General features: G+C 37.7%; 1 protein-coding gene across 1 annotated transcript in view; it reads right to left on the minus strand.

Annotated features, from left to right (window-relative positions):
- The window catches only part of P3H2 (prolyl 3-hydroxylase 2), a 256762-nt gene that overhangs the window by 102421 nt on the left and 129389 nt on the right, over window positions 1–24952 (minus strand). The window lies entirely within an intron of this gene.

A 24952-nucleotide genomic window follows, 5' to 3' on the forward strand; every position in this document is an offset into this window, starting at 1 on the left:
GTGTTCAGTGCAGATAAGTGAGTAAGCACAAGCCCGCCTTTAGCTTTCAAAAAGTTGGACCTTAATGTAATTTTGATTGACTATTGTATTCCCAGTAATTACTCCTCTGTGACACATTATGGGCTCTCAATGAGAACCTGATGAAAGGCAATTCATATAGTTGTCCATTCATCAAACATTTACTGAGAGCCCTCAATGGGCTGCTGTGGAATAGTCACACACTAATTATACATGACAGACACCCTGAGCACAATTGTTACCTCAAGAGATTTTATATTGTCAAGGCTAGGCAAGCAAATAAGAATGACCAGATAGTGAGATAAGAGCAATGAGGATGATTCAGGAGTACACAATACCAGCAATGACCTCAAAATCGAGTAGAGTTTGTTATATCAGCAAAGTTTTAAAATGATTTAAAAATTATAGTTCTCTCCGGGTAGCTGTAGTTTTTTTAAAGGGAAGTTTGGTCAAACTGGAACTAGTAAGAATCAAAAGGAAATAAAGAAAGAAACCAGTAAAATTTTGATGCTTTGTTAGCAAATTTTGATTGAAAGGTATTTTCTTGAATAGGCATAGATGTCAGCCATCCATTCACAGATGACAGATTCATCTGTGGAGAGATAGGAGGATCTGCATTCTTGCCACGTGGGATGGGGCAAGGGTGAGACATGTAAGACAGGAAAAATAGACAAATAAAATCTCTAAATTCCAAAGAGAAAACAGATTTTCCTCATAAATATTTCCCCTTAGGACTTCTGACATCCTTTAGGGAAATGATGAGTTTAACAATTCTGGCTTGCCTGCTACTTGGTTTACAAATATCTTTTCCAGGACCAGAGGGTAAGTCAAATGGTCCTGGCTGCCAAATGTTGATGGTTTGAAAATCCTTCACAAGGGGTGGTGGTGGAAATAAGGTTCGATTAAATCATCACCTCATTATTTCTGCCCATGAAATTGCACTAAGACCAAGAATTTCGTTGGATAAGGTATCAATAAATCTCTGCTTTGAACTTACTTATTTTTAAATAGAAGAAAATTATGTGCTATCTTTCTTTGGTCAGTCCTCCTTTCCCCAAGGAAAATATTCCTCTAGGAATTTGGAGTAGCACAGGATTGGGTAGTGTTTCTCTCTGTTGTGCATAAGGTCACCTTGAGTCAAGGGTCAATTCGATGGCAGCTTATAATGACAAGGAGTGAAAAACTTTTGGTGGCAAATTATAGATAGTGAATAGATGATTTATTAAAAAGTATGTATTAGTTACATATGAGGAATTAGGAAAAGACTCATGAAGAATATAATATTTGTTGTGCTGGTCTTTGAGGAAAATATGTGATCTGAATACGAGAATTAAGTTGTTCAGCCACAGTTAACAAACTAAATGAATGAATGAATGGACACCAATTTCAGGTCTTCATGATGGTAGAGAAATGTATTTTTAGTTTTATCATGTCAATGGAATGACTTTCTCCTATTCTTATCCAAATTATGTTGATTCCTTATGAGAGAAAAGTAGAAAGTTCATGACTATAAGACAAAGTATATCACTGAGGTGAGAGAATTAAGACTCCATAAAGGAGGGGTCAATTGAGATCAACCCTGACAGAGGGATATGGTTTGACAGTTGTAGGTGGATAGAAAAACAAGTATTCTAGGTGAAATAACTGCAAGTGACAAAAGAATGTGGCCCAACAGTGCAGGCGATACAGTGGGGAAGAAGTTTGAGTTAGTTGCAGCTGAGCATAATGCTAGGAAAGAGGTGGCTAGAGGGAGAAGACTTATACTGTGATTGGACTTAAATGAAGGTAGAGACCAACCTTGAACCCACATCTTCTGTGCTTGAGTCAAAATGGAAGGCTCTCTGTCTTTGCCACTCCTGGTAGCCTCATGGCTTCTCTAGTTCCTCGGCTTTGGCATGGGAGCTTTCTTTCTCTATCATTCTGCCCTGCATTCCTCTTTCCAATAGACAGCACCATCAAAGCTAAAGTCTTCAGCACAGCAGAAATTTCTTTACCAGAATTTTGAGGAAGGAAGCAGCCATGGGTTATGAGGAATGTGTGAGACATCAGGAGACAGGGGTTCTAGTTCTGGTTCTGTTAATGAAACACTGGATGACCTTCAGCAAGCCACTCAATATCTTTATCTCTGTATCTTTAACCATAAAATGAAGGGTTGGGGCAAGTGATCTTTAAGATTACTCCAAGATGGCTACTTTTACATGTTTAGATTATATAAATTCCAATAATGAAAGAAGTACATATAGTACAATCAACTTAATCTATTTTAGAAGATAAATTGTAAAAAATTAAAAACCACCAATAACCACTCATAACATGTTTAGCGCTTCTGTTCAAACTCTTAGTTCATTGCATAGTGTCTGGGGTCTTAAAAACTTTCAAGCAGCCATCCAAGGCAGAAAAATCGGTTTGTATTCTCCTGGAACAACAGAAGAAGAAGGAGAATAAAGAATAGGAGGAAATGGAAAGTGTGGCTAATTGCCTCCATGAACAACTGCCTCCTTTGCCATGAGTCCAGAAGACCTGGATGATGCTTGGCTACTATTACTCAACATTTCGACCAAAACTTCCATAAAATAATTCTGATCAAAAGGAGAAAAATGCAGAACAGAATTTCATACTCACATGGACTCTAAACTTTCTGGAGCCATGAAGGGTGGGTTACCCTGAGTTAATCTTTGAAAAATTAACCTAAAATATCCCCTGAAGTCTTCTTAAAACTGAACAATAGTTTAGCTTCACTAGTAAAAAAGGTCTGCCTTGAGCAGTATGCTCTTTTAAGAGCTATGTATGTGGGATCAAACTGACAGCAGCAACTTGAAAGACCACATGGGAACCTTAGGGGGCAGTGAGTTTACATTAATGAGAGAGGAACAATTCAGAAAAAGAGGGTGAAAATCGTTGCACAACTTGAAGAAGGTTATCAATGTCACTAAATGGTACGTGTAGAAACTGTTGAATGGGTGTACATTTGCTGTGCATTTTCTCAACAGCAAAAGTAAATAGAATTTAAATAAAAAAGTGAAAAAGAATGCTTCAGTGTACAATAAGCCTTACTATAAGGAGCTTTGGCAGCACAGTGCCTAAGGCATTTGACTGCTAACCAGAAGGCTGGTGGTTCAAACCCACCAGCCACTCCTCGGAAGGAAGATGGGGCAATCTGCTTCCATAGTGATACTGCCTTGGAAACCCAACGAGGGGTCGCTATGAGCCAGGTATGACTCGATGGCACATAATAACAACAACAACAACATGAAACCTTTGGGTCTTCCTGCCTGTCTTCACTTACTTAAAAACAATCCATGCCAACCCCAGGACTTTTTTCCACACCAGTAAGAGACTGTTATATAGTAGAAATAGCGCTGATCTATGTGTCTGACATAAACTCTCCTTGCCTATCTTATTCATCTCCCTTTTCACCAACAAACTTGGATTACACTCAAGAAAAATATTTACTTGGAAATGGGCCCAGCACTTCAGATCTTTTCCAAGCCAGCCTTGTTAGGAACTGGTTTAGGTCAGCATCATGGCATTGCTCCTAGGCCATTAAACAGAGGGCAGAGATTGGGACCCTCACTATTTGACTCTCTTGAGAATTCTCTGCATGAGCTGAGGTTCAACCAATAAAGAACTGCTATGGACAAGATCAGAATTTCTCCACTCTTGATAGGATTGAAACTCTGCCCCAAAAAGTGGGCCAGAAATAAATGGTCCATTGGAAGTAAGCAGTTGGGGAAGTTTTGCTGTGGAGTTGCTGTGTGTATGTGTGTGTGGCAGGGAGTTGGAAGGGAGGAATGGGTGGGTGTTTACATTCTGCTTCTAAACTGAATGACACTTTCCTTTAGAGTTCAGGCATGATGGTACTCTCTATTAAATGCTGATGACTTTAAGCCCTTTCTGAAAGTCCTTGCTCTTTAATCTATTGTCCTGTCTCTCAATCATCTGCCTCTATCATCAGCCACTAAACTGACTCCTTGTCCTGGAGGGTAAAGAAATTCACAACAGATATCATTTGGGGGATTACCTATTTTGCTGGCTTTGGTATGTGATACATCCTAATTTGTCTTAATTTAATTGCCCGATATGTATAATGGGAATAACACTACTAATGCCTAATTCTTATTTTATTTATTTTTTTTCTGGAATGTGATTTGTTTTGTCAAGTTTTAAAATTACACCTCCAATATAAATTTAATATATTTCCACTGCTTTTTCTACTGAATCTAACAGACAGAAGACACTTAAAGGGTAACCTGGTTGTACCACACCTTCCCATCTGATGCTTAAATTCTCTGCAAGTTTCTGTCCACACTCAAATGATTCTTCGTAATAAGAAGAAATTCATGACCCTTCAAAGTAGCCCATTCCAGCTTTAGACAGCCATTCTGAAGTCCTCTCTCAAGCTGACTACAATCAGCTACTCATTTTCAGTCTAAGGAGCTCTGCTATTGTAGTGGTTAAAGTATCCTGCTGATAACCAAAAGGTTGGCAGTTGAAACCCATCAGCTGCTCCATGGGAGAAAGATGAGGCAGTCTGCTTCTGTAAAGATCTACAGCGTTAGAAACACTATGGGTAAATTGTACTCTGTCCTATGGGGTGCTGTAAGTCGAAATCAACTCCCTGGCAGTGAGTTTTGTTTTTCAGTTTTGATCCTCAGTTTACTGATTATAGCTATTCCAAATAGGTGTAAAGGCAGTCTTTCAGATGTGAGCACACTGAATTTATGTGTCCTTTCAGAAGACAGTCTCTTTCCTTTAAGAATATTTTTATCACAGGTTATCTATACCTTAGATCTGAAGTCAGGTAGGTGGCAGCACTATCTCAATCATGGAACCTGCCACATGTTTCTGTGTATTCCCATGCACTTGTTTCCTTAGTCCCTTTCTAGTTGTCCTGTCAGTCAGAAGAGGTCTTCCCATATCCTAAAGAGTCTTGTTCAAGGAAGAAGTGTATCAAATTGCACTGTCAATTCTTTTCTTTCATAAATCAGGCAGCCAGGATTGGAGCAGTGAAATTCTATTTAGTAGTATAAATTTAAGCCACCTCAGCTGCTCTCTCAGAGGAAAAACATCTATTTTACTGTTGGTTCTCCAGTTACGAAAGTTTAGGAATCATCCCAAGAAGTATTTCAAAAGGAGATATTATTTCCAGAGGCTAAATAGCATACACATGGGATGCAAAAGATCTGTTGACTGTATGGAGCCAGCAACAACATAGTAAATATGTCTGACTCCTGACAATAACCAAAACAACTCCCAAAGACAGCTTGGATAATGGCAAATGGATTAAAAAAGAAATTCTCTGGATTTCTCCTTAGCACATTCACCGCCAGCAGTACACAGTGATGTGTTTGCCATTGAGCCACACCCCCTAAGCCATAATTTATTATGCATGTGGCATGAGATGTTGAGAGCTGCTGATGCTATAGCCTTGTTAGTCTTGGAACAGAGAGGCAAGCTTTGTTTGTGGATTCAGAAGCAGATAGAAGAATATTGTATCTCTCTGCAGTCTATTTCCTGACAGGTTTCTCTCCTTGACTTAAAAGATCTTGTCTCTGTGACTAAAAGCAAATTGGTTGGAAAATTAGAATAGTGAAAATTGACCCCAAGAGGGCAGAGTGGAACTTTATGCCAGAGAAAACTTGATAAATGCCATAGTCCCAAACACACCACACATACTATACCCAAGTATACAGATTTGACCAAGCCGGTGAAAAGTAAAACTGTTTAGCTTATTTTTCCCATTAATTGCCTGGAGGGTGAAGTCACAATGATTGATCCTGTTGTCTATTATGGATTCACCCTCTATTATAAAAACATTTACATGTAGCCACTCAAAAATCACATGAGACTTTCTAAGAAAATATTGTTCTACTCGGCTAAGATAACTTCTAACAAAAAGACATCTACTTTGTTTTCTTAGTCATTATGGTCTAATTTACTGAATTAATTATTCACATTCCCTCACTAATTAAATCTCTGCTGGAACTAGATGCCCATTTCTACAAAGTAGCAGTTATAAATAATAATAAAAACTTCAGAAAAATAATGGTTAGTGTATATATTATCACTGTGCTAATAAGCATGTAAGCACTTTCAATCCATTACCATATTTAGTCTTTTCATCAGCACAATAGTGGCTGCTAATAGTCCCATTTTATAGATGAGGAAAGCCAAGGCTTAGACAAGTATTTCAGATATATCCAGCTCCATTATTTCAAGCTTCTAGATTATTTTTTATATAGGCATAACATGAATGAATTGTAAGTGATTGTGGATATATTTCTTCATGCATCACTTGGAATTACTGCATTGGACTCTTTAAATTGTTCATTTTAAGCAGAGTAACTTTCTATCTATTTCTATCTTTCTTTCTAATACAGATGTCTGCAAACTCCTTAGAGGGTAATGGCTGGAAGAATTATGTAAATATCCGTGATAATCACAATGCCACTGTGACATATGTTAAGAGAAACTCCTGGATACTGTAACATTCATCCCTCTCCAAAATATACAAGGAAGACTTAGAATATGGTTTGACCAAGGCCTCCCTTGAGAAGGCCAAGAAAACTACCATTTATTTCAATAACCAAGAGAATTCAACGCAGTCACTTCTTTGACCTGGCATTTAAGGCGGGGGTAGTTAGACAAACAGAGGAAAGGAAAGCCCATGGGGACTAGCCCTTCCAGTGTCTGTGAACACAGACTGTTCCCAGGAAATGGAGATTAATAATGATGACATTATTTTTAACCACATTTCCCCCTGAAATGAACACCTATTTTTATGCCAAACTAAAAGGTATTTCTTTCCATTCCAGAAGTGAGAGAGCTTCATTTTCAAAATGCCTCAGAGAGCTTAATCTTAGTTTCTAGAATGGAGAAATGGTCAAAATACTCAATGGTTGAATGATGTAGTCATTCTGCATGAGAAGATTCCTTTATTCCTGCATCCATATATTCAGGGTGTCTACGACCATTTCCAAAACCCTTAATAAGGCACTGTGTGATAACAGTAAGAATCGGAAAACACAGGTAAAAGTGCTAGCTCTTCCAGTTGTGGAGTTCCAGCCAACTCACTTCACTGTCCTCCTAGTTTAAATGATCTCATTAATATAATAGCAGCTATAACCCCTGCCAGCCCATATCATACAGATGCTGTGAGAACCCCTGCCAGCCCATCTCATACAGATGCTGTGAGAAACAGGAATATCCATGTGATATTATTTATGGGGAATATATATATACACACATACACACACACACACAAACCCACAATGGATGGGTTTATAATTATTTCTATTTAAGTATGCCTTCTTTCATCTTGATGGCAGTGTTTTATTCTATATATCTTGTTATCACCAGTGCTTTAGAAGAGTAGGCATTCAGTGACTGTCAGTAACAATGAGCATGAAATTGGACATGCCTTGCCCAGTGGATGCAGTACTGCCGAGAGTCATGATTGTTGGAAGCAGGAGAGGACAGAAACTCAAGGACTGCAATTAGAAAAGTACACAACTGATCTACTTCTGCAGTAAGGAGACAAGCTATCAAATTAGTTCAAAGTCTGTTTCATCAGCTGTGGTGGGATCCAACTCCAGGTTTCTGATGAGAACAGAGGTAGGGATTCAAGAAACCGGCATCAGATACCACAACAGCACTAGATGTAAAATCAAGGAAATGTCTCAGCACACAAATATGTCATGTTGGTAATATAAAAGTCAAAAAGATTTAGAAAAAACTAAAATCAATTTAAATATTCCATCTGAATTGGGGAACTTCCCTAATAACCAAGTTTCCCTCTTTGTTTCCACTTTAATCCAGTCTTGGCACACACACATACACACAAACACACACACAAAGCAGTTTACTGAATTCCCAAATACAGTGTCAGTGGTTAATTCAAAAAAGCCCCAATAAGTCCTTTAAGGACTTTCCCTCATAAGCATCATTTTTGGGCCAAACAAGTCTGACCTCTAGGTCTCCTCTTATAAGTCAATGCTTTTCCGTATCATGAAAGCTACCTTACTTCTGGCCAGTCTCAGATATACAGCAAAGTTAAAGAGGGACACAGTCAAGTGTGGGTCTCTGGTGTGATGCCCATGCAGGGGTGGGGTGACTTTCCCTGTGCCTGGTTTGGCTGGGCAGCTGCCATAGACACATGCTGATTACTACTTTAAGCCCGCTGAAGTGCCTAAAGCTTAACTGGTCTTTAAGAAAGGCTTCTTAAGGAGTTCTTTTCCAAGGAGAAGTGGACTCTCAAAAATCTAGAACAAAAGGAAACTATGTCTACATGGTCCCAGTAAAACCACAGGAGGTTGTGGGATGTGGGGGCAAAACCTCGCTGGTTATAAAGCTGTGAGGAGCTGTTAGACATATTTGAGGTTAAACCCTTAAATTTTATAAATGGACAAACTGAGATGCAGAGAGGAGAAATTATTTCCCCAAAGTCATTTGGGAAACCCTAGCCCAAGTACCCTAACTAACCATCTTCATTTTATACCAGGCTACAGCTTTCCAGGTGTTTAATAATAGCAGCAAACTTACAGACATCTGGAAACCTACGCTTTCAAAGCACCCAACCTAAAAGGTTTCCAAATAATCAGAAATTTGGATTGAAAAATTAATACAACACAAAAACATCTGGATGATTGCAGAGATTTCACACCATTTATATAAATGTTTTAATCTGGTAGAGAAATAAACAGAATCAGAAAGTATAAAAGTGGTTCCATTTCTTGAGCATCTATGTTGCTCGTTAAAATAGCAATTTACCTCTGTCTCTGTTCACTTGTTGGCATTTTCTTAAGCCTGAAATAGCAAAATTTAATTGGCCTGTTTTGCTTTGTTTTTGAAATCTTCCTTTTTTAGCTTTTTGGTTTTATAACAATTAGATTTTCAACACTGTTATAATGTATAAATTCAAACCAGACACATTTTTTTTTCCTTCGTAATTTTTTTAATGTGATTTTCTCCTCTCGGCAAATATTTTATTACCAGATTATATAAATGTTTCCCTACCCAATTTGTTTTATATAAAAGCCAAATTTGAAGCTCAACTTACCCACATTTGTAATACTTATGCCAAAAATGTCCATCTGCATTCCTTCATTATCCACCCATCCTTGACTCCATTGATCCATCTACTCAATTATCCATTGTTTCAATAAATCTTTAATGATTGCTTTTTATGAGCCAAAGGAGCTCGGGTGGAGCTGTGGATAAAGCATTGGCCTGCTAACCAAAAGGTAGATGGTTTGAACATGCTAGATGCTGTATGGGAGAAAGATGAGGCTTCCACAAAGATTTACGACCTGTGGAGCAGTTCTACGCTGTCCTAGAGGGTCGCCATGAGTCAAAATCGACTCGATGGCAGTGGATTTGGTTTGGTTTATGTGCCACATATAGCACTAGATATTACTGATCGAGTGTGTAGCAGGTAGATAATAGCCCTGACGTCATTAATCTTATAGTCCATTGTTGTAAGATGCTCTTGAGTTATATCCTACACACAGTGACCCTGTTTACAACAGAGTGAAATATGGCCTGGTTCCGCACTATCATCATAATTGTTGGTATGTTTGAGCCCACTGCTTCAGCCACTGTGTCAATTCATCTTGTTCAGGATCTTCCTCTTTCTTGTTGACCCTCTGCTTTACCAAGCACAATGCTCTTCTCCAGGGACTGGTACCTCCTGACAAATTGTCCAAAATATATGAGACAATATATTGTCACTAAGGAGCATTACCTCTAAGGAGCATTGTGGCTGTACTTCTTCCTTATGAATGCTATGATCCAGAGGTATTAAATTTGGAAATGTTGGATTTTGTTAAATAACTACGTACAATAATGTAGTGGTACTTGTATTGCTGCAATGTAGCTGCTATTTCAGGACAGTTTTTAAAAGCTGTCAATGATACTTTACTGTTACTGTTGCTGAGTGTTGTCAGTCAATTCCAACTCATAGCAACCTTATAGAACAGAGCAGAACTGCCCCATAGGGTTTCCTAGATGGTAAACTTTATAGGAGCAGATCACCAGGTCTTTTCTCCCAGAGCAGCTAATGGGTTAAAATCACTGACTTTTTGGTTATTAGCCAAGTGCTTGACCACTGCACCACCAGGGATCTGTATACTCCGTTACCCACCCACTTATTCAACAAATATTTATTAAATACATATCATGTGCCAAGTATTGTTTTAGGAATGCGTTTATGAACAAAATGACAAAAACCCCTGCTTTTTTAGGAATTCAAAATGAAACTAGCATCTAGGGTTTTGAGGGTACTTTGATTATAAATAAATGTCTAACCAAATTTTCCCAGTATCTGAAAATCATATTTTACCATGAAATCATTTTGTCATAGTATATGTCTAATAATATGCCCAAAATGATATTTCATGCAATAAAATATTATAGTAGACCCTTAAAATTTGCAGCTGTAACATGTGTGACTTCAACTCTCTGGGAATGATCCCAAAGCCATTTGAAAGTAGTAGATTAGTAATTTAGCAAAGACACAGATGAGCCCTGTAGGGCTCGGGTGTTATGTGTGAAGGAATGGATCTAGGCAGGAGGCCAGCACCCTCAGCTTTTAGTAGCTTTGTTTTTTCAACTGGAGGTAATTAATGCAATAATATACAAGATTTGATAAGACTTTTGATTCTCTATGAAAGAAAATTTAGTAAAGTGAAAGTTTACTTGAGGCATTTTATATATTCAAAAATTTGCATATATTTATGTATTTTGTACATAACACTCAAAGAAACATGATTTGAAAAATAATTATATGCCTGTACACAAACTTCTTTAATTTGCAAAGTTGGAGATTCACAGGCAAGGGTCTCAAGATAGGTAAAAATCTCAAATGCCATCAGAGGCCAGGTAGCTAACGTCAATAGTCAAACTGTTGTTGTTATTTGCCATCAAATTGGACCTGACTCACAGAAATCCCTTCTTGGGTTTCCGAGGTGGTATCACTACAGAAGTAGATCACCCAACCTTCCTTCTGAGGAGTGGTTGGTGGGTCAAAAGGGTACATTATAAAACCATAAAGCAGTGGCTTACAGACTTTGATAGGCATCAGAATTATCTGGATGTCTTATTAAAACACAAATTAATAATCTTCACCCTATAGAGTCTGATTTAATAGGCTTAAAATGGGGCCAGAACAACTGAATTTCTCACAAGTTTCTGGTAAAGCTGCTGCTGCTGCTGCTGGACAACAAATCATAGAGAAGTCTGTTACAAAAAATGGTCAGGACTGTGACAAATTAAGAAGCACAAGTCAATGCTTGTGAATGGAGGTCAGCTATTGGCAGATGTTTTACTTTTTACAGAGATGATTGCAGTGTAGTAAATTACTTTGTGTGGCTTTTCTACCCATAAGTCTTTGTAAACTCCAAGGTGGGATTTGCTATGAGCAACTGAGGAGCTCCTGATTGCTGAAGGTGTCCACCTGGAGTATTTCTGTTGGGAGTGGCACAAAACAATATTCTGGGAGGTGCCCACTCTCTCTCAGGTGCTTAGAGTTCTGATGCTATAATTGGCTAGTTTGACCACACTGCTGGGCTCAAAAGGAGGCCTCCTAGAGGCAGAACTCTCTCTGACTGCTGGTTGAGGAAGACGTGTTGCTGAAAGAGACACATGCTCCTGAAAGAGACACGCGCTGCTGGGAAAGAGATACAAGAGATGCGCATTGCTGAGTGAGACACCGAGGGACACGCACTGCTGGGGGAGAGACTGTTGGCTGAGGTGTGGTGGGCTGGGAGAGAGACTGAGCGTTCTTCCTGAACTTGAGATGTAGCCTGGTGCTTCCCTAATAAACCCTGTAATCCATGAGTTCTGTGTGGCCACTGCAGAGAATTATCGAACCCAGGAGAGAGGTGGTGGGTGCTTTGGGAGGAACGGTTGGAGAAAAGACTGGAGGGAGGCAGCATGTCTGGCCTCTCAGGAATAGGCCTTGGGCTATTGATAGTAATTCTGTCTTCCTTTTGTGGGATTAGAGGAGGTCAGAACATGTGGCCTCCCTGCCATTTTTGCAATGATGGAAACTTAGATATCTATATAAAATTGAATGGCAAGAATTAAAATCCTTGGAAAGGATTCTGCAAGTCTACAGTTTCTGGCCAAAGAGATTGAGCCCATAGATTGGATTTTCCCTGAAGGCTGTTCATACCCTTTGTTTTACTGTATTTATTTATTTTAGGTTTAAGGTGTTAAGTTTTTATATAATATTGCAAAAGCAGTAATGATATCAAGAAGCTCTGTCTCCAAAACCAGTTGGTTTTATTTATTTACCACCTGTTAGTGGTGAGATCTCAAGTGAACTACTCTACTGCTAAGGCTCCAACTTTCATCTTCTGTAAAATAAAACCTATGAACCCATTTTCTTCAAAGGACAGGCTTGTTGTTGTGGTTGGGTACTGTTAAGTCAATTTTGACCCAAAACAACCCTACAGGATGGAGTAGAACTGTCTCACAGTATATTCCAGGCTATAATCTTTATAGGAGCAGATCACACCAGCTCTTTTCTTCCCATGAGCTATTGATGAATTTGAAACACCAATCTTTTGGTTAGCAGCCAACTGCTTGACCATTCTGCCTTGAAGGCTTCTTTTATACCTTTAAATACTTTATATACCTTTAAATGAGGTAAAAGTGAGATAAACCTAGAGTTGTACAATGCAAAGGCCCTGGCTTGGGGTACAATAATAATAAGTGAAAAAGTGAATATTTTTTTCTTAATGTTTAATGTATCTATTATACTACTTGGTGCACATAATAGATATCTTATACATATATGCTATCAAATAACATAATACAGAAACTTTGTTCTTTAAAAAAGATTAATTTCACAGTTTGAATTTTGTTTCCTTTTCATATGCATTGATAGAACTCTAAAACTCACTACTGTTGAGTCAGATCTGACTCATCATGACCCTTCCTTGGATTTCTGAGGCAGTATCACTATGGAAATAGATTGCCCAACCTTCCTTCTGAGGAGTGGCTGGTGGGTCTGAACCACCAACCTTCTGGTTAGCAGTCAAATGCCTTAGTCACTATGCTACCAGAGCTCCTAAGTGTTAGAGCTTGGGTAAATATGTCTGATGCCTTCTGTCTAGTGAGCCTCTAGAAATGAAAGAAAAGAAATGAAAAGAGACCTGGCAGTGCAATGATTAAAGAGTTCAGCTGCTAACCAAAAGGTCTGCTGTTTGAACCCACCAGCTGTTTCGTGTGGTATGATTAATATGTGGCAGTCTGCTTCCATAAAGATTAAAAAGCAAACAAACAAAAACACTGCCATCAAATCAATTCCAACTCATAACAACCCCCATTGGGTTTCCAAGGTTGTAAATCTTTATAGAAATAGAATGCCTCATCTTCCTCCTGATCCACAAAGATTACAGCCTGAAAATCCTGTGAGGGCAGTTCCATTTTGCCCTATTGGGCTGCTACACAGTGGCAATGGGTTTGTTTGGTTTTACTGATTTTTAAATCCATAATATCGTGAAACTACACTGCTAGCACTGAAGAGATCTCCTTTATTTCTCTCATATGAAAAAGAAACACTGGGAAGATAAATAATGCAAACAAATGACATGACAGAAAATACATGGATTACCTATTTTTTTCTCAAAACAGTGTTAATATTGGATTAATTTCAATATATCTAAATGGGGTCATTCACCGAAACTTCTCTCCACCTCAACATTCATTACCCTAGATGTCACAAGTACTTTTTATCCTTGACACCCAGAAGCAAATACAGTCAATAAACAGATTGATTTATCAGCAGACAGAAAACCTAAAAAAAAGAATCTTAGAAAAGTTATAAACCAGGCACTGTGTTAAGCCCTTGATATATGCTACCTCATTTAGCACTTAAAATAGACCTACAAATACATAAATCACACAAAATGCAAGCTTCCCACTTAATGAATCATTTCTTCATCTGACTTTTGCACCCACAGTCACCAGCAGAACATTTTTTTTCCTTTTGCCTCTAACTTAATGTCTCTAATAATTTTCCCCTTGAGATAGTTGCTTGTCTTCTTCTATAGACCAATAGTCCATAAAGCTGTCACCTCTTGTTTTTCTTTTGCAGCTAAAGAAAAAAAAAAAAAGACTTCCTTAAAAATCCCAAACTTTTAGTTATTTATAGGCAGCATGGTAAGGTAGTTAAGACTACAGACTCTGAAATATAACTGACTGGTCTTAAATTCTAACTTTATTACTTATTAGCTCTGTGGGGCACACTACTTAACTTCTCTGTACCTCAGTTTCCTCACATATAAAATAGAGATAATAATGGAACTCACCTGTTATAGATTGAATTATATCCTCCCAAAATATTCATTGTACCATATTTTCTGCATATAATATACACCCATGTAAATAACACATATATGCATATAATGCACATAGCATGCAAAGGAAACTAACACACAAAGGATTGTGCAGTTTGCAAAACTCATATAACCCTTGCATTATTTGCATAAAAATATGGTAAATCCTGACTTCTTTGCCTGTGGCTATAATCATATTTGGGAATGGTTGTTTTTTTTTATGTTACGAGGCGGGATTAGTGTTGGAGTAGTGTTTTTGGTCAATCTCTTACAAAATATAAAGGGATTAACATTAAGGAAGGAGAGATGGTGGAAGAGAGATGCCAAACTACATGAGCATCACCCAGGAGCAGAAGCCCAAAGAGACAAAGGACTTTCCTTAAGAGTCCACAAAGAGAGAAATCTCTCCCCTAGAACCAGCACTCTGAATTCAGACTTCTTGCCTCCTCAACTGTGAGAAAATAAATTTGTTTATTAAAGCCACCCATTTATGATATCTCAGTTATAACAGCACTAGAGAACTAAGACATCACTTTTGATGGTTGTTATCAAGCTTGGGTAAATTAATACTCATTAAGCACTGAAAACCAGTTTTGGGCACATAATAAGTATTTACTAAATCAATCAACTAATGTATCTTACTTCTATCTTCTCATACATCTTTACAACCTCAAATTGGACAACATTCAAGAATAAATATAGATGAAATGAAAGGATGATAAACTGAAATTCAAACTAATTCAAACAGATTCACATTACAGACTAACAAAAACAAAGAAACAAAAAAGGCTTCAGTTAGGATGCTTAAAAAGATCTATCTTCCCAAGAAGAATCAAGATTATGGGTAAATCAAGAGGAAAATTCTGACCATGTACATAGAAAATCTTTATCTATGATTTTTTAAGGTTAATTTTAGAAATGTATTACTGAATTTACAGTCTACTTTTTTAAGATTAAAAAAATAATAAACATCTGTCTTTTCAGTAAGTAAAAGTGTATCTTAGCGCTGCTAACTTTAATTTTTGTTTTTATTAACTACTGTTTCTCAGGCTCCTGAACAAATTTTTCTTTTCATTTGAGAAGGTCCTGTCAGCTAGTTTACAACGTTTTGGACATTTCTTTTTTCCAAATGGACTTTAACAGGTTTTTATCCCAGCTCTATGAGTCACATGCATGACCTTGAGAAAACGCTTTCCTTTCTCTTGATTTGTTTGCTTAAAATGAGGATTCCCAGGAATTCTCATAATGTCTTCCTCATAGTATGTTATAACAATTAAACTGAATAAAGAAATGCTTTGTAAACTAAATAATATTATACAGATATTCCAAAAATAAACGCTAAATGTCCAGTACCCATCAGGAGCTCCGTAAGTATTTACTGGGCATATGCATCTATAACATGAGAAGGTCAGACTAGGAGAGAATCTTTAAATGCTATTTCAAATGTCAATGCTTTCGCGTACCAAGTGCTGTTTTAAGTGATTTACATTCATTCATTTAATCAACATAATAATCTAAAATAAGGTAGGTACTGTTATCATCCTCATTTATATATGGGGGGACTGAGGCACTGACAAATTCAAGTAACTTCCCAAAGGAGACACAGTTAGAAATAGCAGAGAATGGAATTTAAATTCAGGAAGTCTGAGCCTCATGATTTTAAACTATGATGTCTAACTAAATCTTTGCCACTTAGCCCTGGAGAGACAAGCACCCAAACAAACAATATCTTTAACTATGAAGTTGTTAGGAGCTCTGGTAGCATAGTGCCTAAGACACTTGACTGCTAACCAGAAGGCTGGTGGTTCAAACCCACCAGCTACTCCTCAGAAGGAAGACTGGGCCATCTACTTCTGTAGTGATACCGCCTTGGAAACCCAAGGAGGGGTCGCTATGAATCAGGTCTGACTTGATGGCACATAATACACACACACACACACACACACACACGCGAAGTTGTTGTTGTTGTTATGTGCCGTTGAGTGGGACCTGACTCACAGTGACCCCTCCTTGGGTTGCTGAGATAGTATAACCAAGGAAGTAGATTGCTCAACCTTCCTTCCGAGGAGTGGCTGGTGGATTTGACCACCAGCCTTCTGGTTAGCAGTCAAGTGCCTTAGGCAGTATGCTACCAGAGCTCCTAACTATGAAGTAGAGATCATATAATCCTTGTGGACTTATATCACTGTGTTCCATCCACAGGGGCAATAAGAAAAGGGTATCACAGTCAATAATTCGACACCCATGTAAAACAGAGTAAACCCTCCTTTACTAAGGTGTGGAAAGGAGGTTAAGTACCCAAAAGCCGCGGGACAAAAGAATTCACTCTAAGGAATTAATGACTTTATAAGGAAACAAGGTTTAGGGGAAGGAGACAAGTAATTAATTTATAAAAAAACAAAAGACCAAACTCACTGCCATTGAGACAGTTCCAACCCACAGCGAACCCCATTGAGTTTCCAAGGCAGTAAATCTTTACAGAAGTAGGTTTCTCAGCCTTCCTTCCATGGAGTGGCTGGTGGGTTTGAACTGCCAACCTTCTGGTTAGCAGTCAAATGCCTTAGGCACTACCCCATGTTGTTGTTGTTATGTGCCGTTGAGTCGGACCCAACTCATAGCGACCCCTCCTTGGGTTTCCGAGGCAGTATCACTACGGAAGTAGATTGCCCCATCTTCCTTCCCAGGAGTGGCTGGTGGGTTTGAAGCACCAGTCTTCTGGTTAGCAGTCAAGTGCCTTAGGCACTATGCTACCAGAGCTCCCAGCACTACACCATGAGAACTTCTTAACCTATGAAAGTATTTGTAAATACTTAATGTTTACAAAATTAAAATAAAATATCTCTAAATAAAAATAATATTGTTAATATTTAGTGCCTCTTCAATGAGTAATGGGCTCATGTATTATTAATTTTTATTTGTATCTTTTCATCAGGATTTTACAGCATAGCTGTTTCAGCTTGATATCGGTACATGAGTTTTGTACCAGAGTCCTCTGCACTGGGTCTGACTATCCATCCTTCTCTCTGACATCACCTAACTATAGTTCTAAGATCATATTTTCTCTGCTCATCTTGTTCCCTAGTTCTTTCTGTAGTCATTTCCTTGGCCCTTCACTAGGGGTGGCTATTCCTATCTTAAATAGAGGTCACCATATTCCCCCTATTTCCATTCATTTCCAGAGAGTAACTAATAATTCCCACAAATTTCATGATCTAGAATTAGCATTTCACAGTACCATGCCCAACAGACACAATCATAAATGCCACCCTATTCTTAAAGGGATAATTACTATATTTAGCGAGAGAAATAAGACAGCCATTTTCAACTGGGTAACAATAATTCCTTGACTTCCTTCTCAGCCATGACTCCCAAAAGGAAACACAAGTGATTAGTAGACCTCTGGAATCTGTTCTGGCAACGGGTGAAAAGTCAGGTTGAGGGGCTCAATTCAAAGTCAGGATTGGAAGGAGCAGGTAAAGCAGTTTGAAGATCTGCCCCAGTCAAGCTCTGGAGACCAGAAATCCTCCATTTCTTCTCATTTGACATACTTGGAGAAGGATATGCATTGCCAGATATTTCCATGCTGAGACATTCTCACAATAGTGCACCCAGACCTATGGCTGCAGCTCAAACCAATGATCTTTGTGAGCACAGATGCCAGGGTTAATCTTATTCTTAGTGCCTTGAATAGAGTTTGGCGTTCAGTGGATGTCGCCTAGATTAAATGAAATTCTGTGGTCTTTAGAGGGGAGATCACATATTCTATTATGATTTTATTATAATCTTCACCCTCCTCCCTTAGTTTTCCAACAAAGTCTATTCCATACAAGTCCAAAAATATTTTTGCTGATGTAATACATGTGTCTGGATCTGGGCTAAGTAAGGACTTCAGGGAGAAGAGAGTGAGGGAAGCAAGGGAGAAATTTCCAGGAAATCAAGATGGAACTAGAAAGCCTGCAATTATCAATGGCAAATAAAGTCATTTATAGGACTTTTGAAAATTATTTTAGGCCCCTGCCAACTCCCAGAGTATAGGCCTGATTTCTTAAGTAAATATGTCATTACCACATTAGATCTGATGTGGAGGTAGCTAATATTTAAAACCAATTGTTATTTAGTTAACTCTGACTCACAGAGACCCTATGTTTGTCAGAGAATAACTGTGCTCCATAGGATCAAATTTCCATAGTTAATTCCTTCCCCCCAACTATTTTCCATAGTTAATCCCTGCCCCCAAGGTCCCTCTGGGTAAACTACAACCACCAACATTTTGGTTAACATCCAAGAACATTAACCATTTGCACCAGCAAAAGACTCGGCTAGTAATTACTGACACCTCAGGCACATTATTGTAGCTCTCTATGTCTGGTCCCAGTTGCCATGAGTTGATTCCAACACATGGCAAGCCCATGACACACAGAAGCTCATTATTCCAGGAGCTGAGATCATTGATTCAACACACCATGAATTCCTTCCACCAGACACAGACCTCTAATTTAATTTGTTTGTTGCTGATAATTACTCAGAAAGTCTTAGAGATCAGAGAAATCTAAATTTTAAAACATGCATATTGTTACTCACATGTGATCTTAAATATCTCCAACTTGACAATTTCATTTGTTGAGAAATGTGTAATTATATGTTAATTGGTCAATCCCTTACAATGACCATCCTATGAAAATGCAAATAGGCAAAAGGAAATTCATAACTGGTAACTTTTCTTTTAATAAAAAAACATTTTTAAAGTTTAAGAATCTGATCTATATCTTCCATTTTACATAACTTTGAGTGTCTCAGTGAAGATAACAGTAGAAATATGAAGAATAAACGTATATAACTCTGGTAGCATAGTGCCTAAGGCACTTGACTGCTAACCAGAAGGCTGGCGGTTCAAACCCACCAGCCACTCCTGGGAAGGAAGGTTGGCCAATCTACTTCCGTAGTGATACTGCCTCGGAAACCAAAGGAGGGATCACTATGAGTCGGGTCTGACTCGAGGGCACATAACAACAACAACAACATTTTGGAGCTCTGGTGGCATGGTGCCTAAGGCACTTGACTGCTAACCAGAAGGATGGCAGTTCAAACCCACCAGCCACTCCTCAGAAGGAAGATGGGGCAATCTACTTCCATAGTGATACTGCCTCGGAAACCCAAGGAGGGGTCACTATGAGTCGGGTCCGACTTGACGGTACATAACAACAACAACAACAACAGCACAATTAAACAATCAAATTAACAAAATATTAGAAGAACCCTTATCTCTTATGTCACTTAATTCTGTTCTGAAAATCCTGGGCCAAAAAAAACAAAATCTAACAACAAAATGACAGAAAAAAGCAAAATTAATCGCTATTTATGAAAATGGAGAAGACTGAGTGAAATATTAGAACTAAAAATTCAATTAAAAACCTCTATAAAGATAAATAATTATAAAAATATTTAGCTTTCTTATATTACTTTAATTAAATATACTAAGCAAAGATGAAATGCACAGATTTGATGACCAAAACTTTAGAACAATGGTCTTTTAAGGAAATGTGTCATGGTTACATGAAGAAAACTACACAACTTCACTAAGACATATAAAAGGAGATTAAAATAATTAGAAAAATAATGAGAGTCTTTTAAAATTGACAAAATGATTCTGATGTTAGGGAAAATGAAAATGCAAGAGATAATAATATGAAAAGTAACAAGGGTTACCTTGATATAATAAAAAAAACAAAAAACAAACTCATTGTTACAGAGTCAAGTTGTGGCTGATAATGACCCTATATATTATAGTAAAGCCACTACACCCCCTCCTCAGTTATTGACATTGTTAGGTTCCAAATACCAGGTCATTTACATGAAAATGAGCATTATGTGAAAATGGAAGATGACAACATTTACATCACAAAATGGAAGATGACTACACAACTACAAAACTATCGAATTACATCATTACATAACTGCCAAATTATGTCATTACATAACTGCCAAATTACAGCAATAAATAACTGCTAAACCACTGAGAAGCACAGCTCAGACAAGCTGACACATATCCTTAACTATCACAGTCAGTGTTACCCTCATCTCCCAACTTGGCATTTATTATTGCCAGATGCACATTGTTAATGCACAGAACATCTGGAGAGTAGATTTTTTTTTTTTACTATTGTCATAATTGTGAAATGTTGAATAATGAGAGTCTAGAAGTAAGTAGGTATATAATTAAAATAGTCTATTAGAAAAACAGAAAGTAAATGGAACAAACTAGGTAACCCATAAACAGTACTTAATATATATAATAACAATATTTTTCTTAATAAAAAAATAACTTAATATATGAGTAATAAGGCAATACCAACCAATGAGAATAGTACATGAACTAACCAATGAGAATAAAAAACACAATCTGCTGCCATCGAGTCAATGCTGACTCATAGCAACCTGCACTGGGTTTCCAAGGCATTAAATCTTTATGGAAGTAGATTGCTCCATCTTCCTTCCACAGAGCAGCTGATGGGTTAGCACCACCAACCTCTGGTTAGCAGTTGAGAGTAGTACATTAAATTAATAAATTATGTTAGAAAAATTAGTTAATAACTTGGAAAATATCAACATTGATCTTAGCCTGATATCATGCTTAAAAATATCATGGATTAAAGAGTTATATATATATTAAAATGCTTTTTTTTCAAATTATATAAATTAAAATAACTAGAATAAAACACATGCATTTCTGATCTTTGAATAAGGAAGAATTTCCTATATTTAGAAGTGATGGAGGACCTCACAGTTAAAATAAACTATAAATAAATTTAAAATAAAACAGCTTAAAATAATCAAACCATAGAAAACTTGTTGTTGTTAAGTTTGTTGTTAAGTGCGGTCAAGTCGGACCTGACACATAGCGACCCTTCTTTGGGTTTCTGAGGCCGTATCACTACGGAAGTAGATTGCCCAACCTTCCTTCTAAGGAGTGGCTGGTGGGTTTGAACCACCAGCCTTCTGGTTAGCAGTCAAATATCTTAGGCACTACCAGAGCTTCCCCATAGAAAACTACAAGGAAATATATGTGAATATTTCTGATGTCTAGATAAGAGAGAGGGACCTCTGGTAGCATAGTGGCTAAAGCACTTGACTGCTAACCAGAAGGCTGGCGGTTCAAACCCACCAGCCACTCCTCGGAAGGAAGGTTGGGCAATCCTACTTCCGTAGTGATACTGCCTGGGAAACCCAAGGAGGGGTCGCTATGAGTGGGGGGCGACTCGACGGCAAATAACAACAACAACAACAGATAAGAGAGAATTTCTTATGGTCAAAAATGATGGAAGACATTACAAGGGAAAAGCCAATCAATGTGACCATACAAAAACTAAAAATAATCATAATAAAATGACAAAATATTTTTCTACAACCCTGTTCATCACAGCACTATTCACAATATCTAAGAGATAGAAATAACCTAAGCCCTAGATGAATGATTAACCAAACTATGGGACATACATACAGTGGAATGTTATGCAACACTAAAAAAAATAATGAAGAATCCATAAAGCATCTCATAACATGGATAAACTTGGAGAAAATTATGCTGAGTGAAATAAGTCAATCAGAGAAAAAAACAAATATGCTATAAGTCCATTATCGTAAAAACTCAAGAAAAGTTTTATATATGGAAGGAAACTTTGTTGGTTATCAGAGATGGGAGGGCAGGGAAAGGAAAACTGCTAAATAGGTAAGAGATAAGTATTGACTTGGGAGAAGGGAAAGGCAATATACCAAAAGTAAGTGCTGACCAAAACAAGAGCACTAAGGAAAAGGAAGGCACAGAGAGATGCACAAGAGATATAGACAACAAAGGTAAACATTTTTACATACATAATACCACAGTACCAGTAATAGCAAACATTAATCCATGGATGGACACATAGGTAGACAGGCTGAAAGGTCAGGTATGGCTAGGCAGAAAGGAATTCACTCATGACCATCTATAAGTTAGGCAGAATTATTTCTACATACATATTTGTATATGCTGTAAGATTGTCCATATATACAATAAAGCTAATGGGGACAAGTAATAACTTCTTAGCCACAGCCAAAGACCTTAACAGAGTGAGTTGCTGGGCCTGTGGGCTCAGGATCTTTGTCATGGGGGACATCGAGCTCAATTGGCATAACATACTACACAAAAACATTTTTCTGCATCTTACTTTGGTGAATAGCAACTGGGATCTTAAAGTTTGTGAACAGCCATCTAAGATAAAACAATTGGTCTCTCCTGGTTCAGAGCAAAGAAGAAGGAAGAACATCAAAGACACTGGAAACAATTAGTCCAAGAGACTAGTGGACTATGTGAACCTCAGTCTACATAATCCCGAAACCAGAAGAACTAAGTGGTTTCCATCTATCACTCACTGTCAACCACTCAGAAAGGGATTAGAATAGGAGATCTTAGATAGAGTAGGAGAAAAGCTCAAAATCATAAAAAAAAGAAAGAAAAAAAAAGAAGACCAGGCTTTCTGGTCTAATGGAGACTGGTGAAACCGCTGAGACTATGGCCTCTATTCACCTTTGGGCCTGGAATTGAATTCACTCCCATGGCTTCCAGCAAAATAACAGACAGACCTACATACAAAGGGTAAACATTTACATCAGTTAGGTATACTCCTTAGAACAATCAACCATGGGAGATCAGATGGACAGCATCTGCACAGGGGGCAGGAATTCATAGCGAAGAAGGACACAGGGAAAAGGACACAGGGAGATGTGGGAAAAGAGCTGTTACACTGTGGGGATTGCAATCAGTGTCATGAAACAAAAATGTGTATGAACTGTTGAATGGTAAACATATTTGCTCTGTAAACTTTCATTCAAATTGTTGTTGTTGTTATGTGCCGTTGAGTTGGACCCAACTCATAGCGACCCCTCCTTGGGTTGCCGAGGCAGTATCACTACAGAAGTAGATTGCCCAGCCTTCCTTCCAAGGAGTGGCTGGTGTAATTCAAATTATAATTAAAAAAAAAAAAAAGGAAAACATATTTAAAAAATAAAAGTATTTTCCCAAAGATGCAACTTATAAGTTGCTATTGAGTAGATTCCCTTAATAATCTAATATAGAAAGAGCTTTTCTCACTTTTAAGAAAAATCACTAAAGCTATAATAACTACAGTCAGATAATTCACAAAAGAACAAGTAAAGATAGGTAACAAACACAGAAAACTCCCAGCTAGCACAGCTGTCAAACATTTTAAAATTTCAACTCCAAATACCTGGCCAAGACTTTTCAAAAGTGCCAAGGCAAAAAGACAGAGTTGTTACAGATGGGAACACATCAAAGGGACAAAATAGCTAAATGCAATGTGGTATCCTGAACTGGATCCTGGAAGAGAAAAAGGACATTAGTGAAAAAAAAAAAAACAAAACAACTAGTGCAATGCACATGAAAGGACACAGGGAAATGGTAATCACAGGGAGAAAGTTAGAAGAGAGCTGTTACGTTATGGGGACTGCAATCACTGTCACGAAACAAAATGTGTATGAACTGCTGCATGGAAAATGAATTTGCTCTGGATACTTTCACACAAATCAGAATGTAAAATCTAGTGTAATTTCAATAAGGTCCACAATTTAGTTAATGGTATTTTATCAATATTAATTTTCTGGCTCTGGTCAATGTTCCACAGTTTTGTACATTAAATGGAATTGTATGAAGGGTATACACGAATTTTCTGTGCTAGCTTTGGAAGATTCTGTGAGTCTAATATTCTCTCAAAATAAAAATTAAAAACAAAATTACCATATGAGTGAAGGGAAAAAAAGGAAGGAGGAAAGTTACTTATTTGTCAACCAAGATTAGTGGTTTTTTGTCTTGTTTTTGAAAAAGGACTCAGCATTAGAAAACCAGAGTTTGAGCCTTGGCTCCTGCTTTATTCGTTGCATGACCTTAAGGGAAAAACAAAAAGAAAACCTCACTGCCTTCGAGTCAATTCAACTCATAGAGACCCCTCCTTGGATTTTCAAAGCAGTGTCACTGTGGAAGTAGATTGCCCAACCTTCCTTCCGAGGAGTGGCTGGTGGGTTTGAACTGCTAGCCTTCTGCTTAGCAGTCAAATGCCTTAGGCACTCTGCCACTAGAGCTCCTTGAATGACCTTGGTGGGGGAAACTTTTATGGTTCATTATATATAAAAAAATGAGTATGAGGATAATAACTACCACCCTGCCCACCCTCACTGTATTTGGGAATTGAATGACTTAATCCATATAAAACTCTATTAAAATTATCCAATTTTATATGAAAATAATGCTTATTAAAGAAATATAGCCTTAAATTCTTAAATAACCTTTCTCTGTTCTGAACTCTTCATTGAATTTCTTAAGATGTCCTCTTTGCCATTCTCTTATTTCACCAGCTATGATCCATATAGCAACACTCTCAACCTCAATGATTTTATGCTATTCTTTTACTTCTGCTACTTAGTTGATATCACTATTGTTTTTCATGCCTTTTGACTTAATTTACACGGACAGCAGGATAATAGTATTGCACTATTAGCATAGTGGCTAAGACACTTGCCTGCTAACCAGACGGCTGGCGGTTCAA

This window comes from Orycteropus afer, unplaced genomic scaffold, assembly GCF_000298275.1.
Source record: "Orycteropus afer afer isolate SDZICR_OR568_19922 unplaced genomic scaffold, OryAfe1.0 scaffold00032, whole genome shotgun sequence".
In the NCBI taxonomy this organism is placed as follows: domain Eukaryota; kingdom Metazoa; phylum Chordata; class Mammalia; order Tubulidentata; family Orycteropodidae; genus Orycteropus; species Orycteropus afer.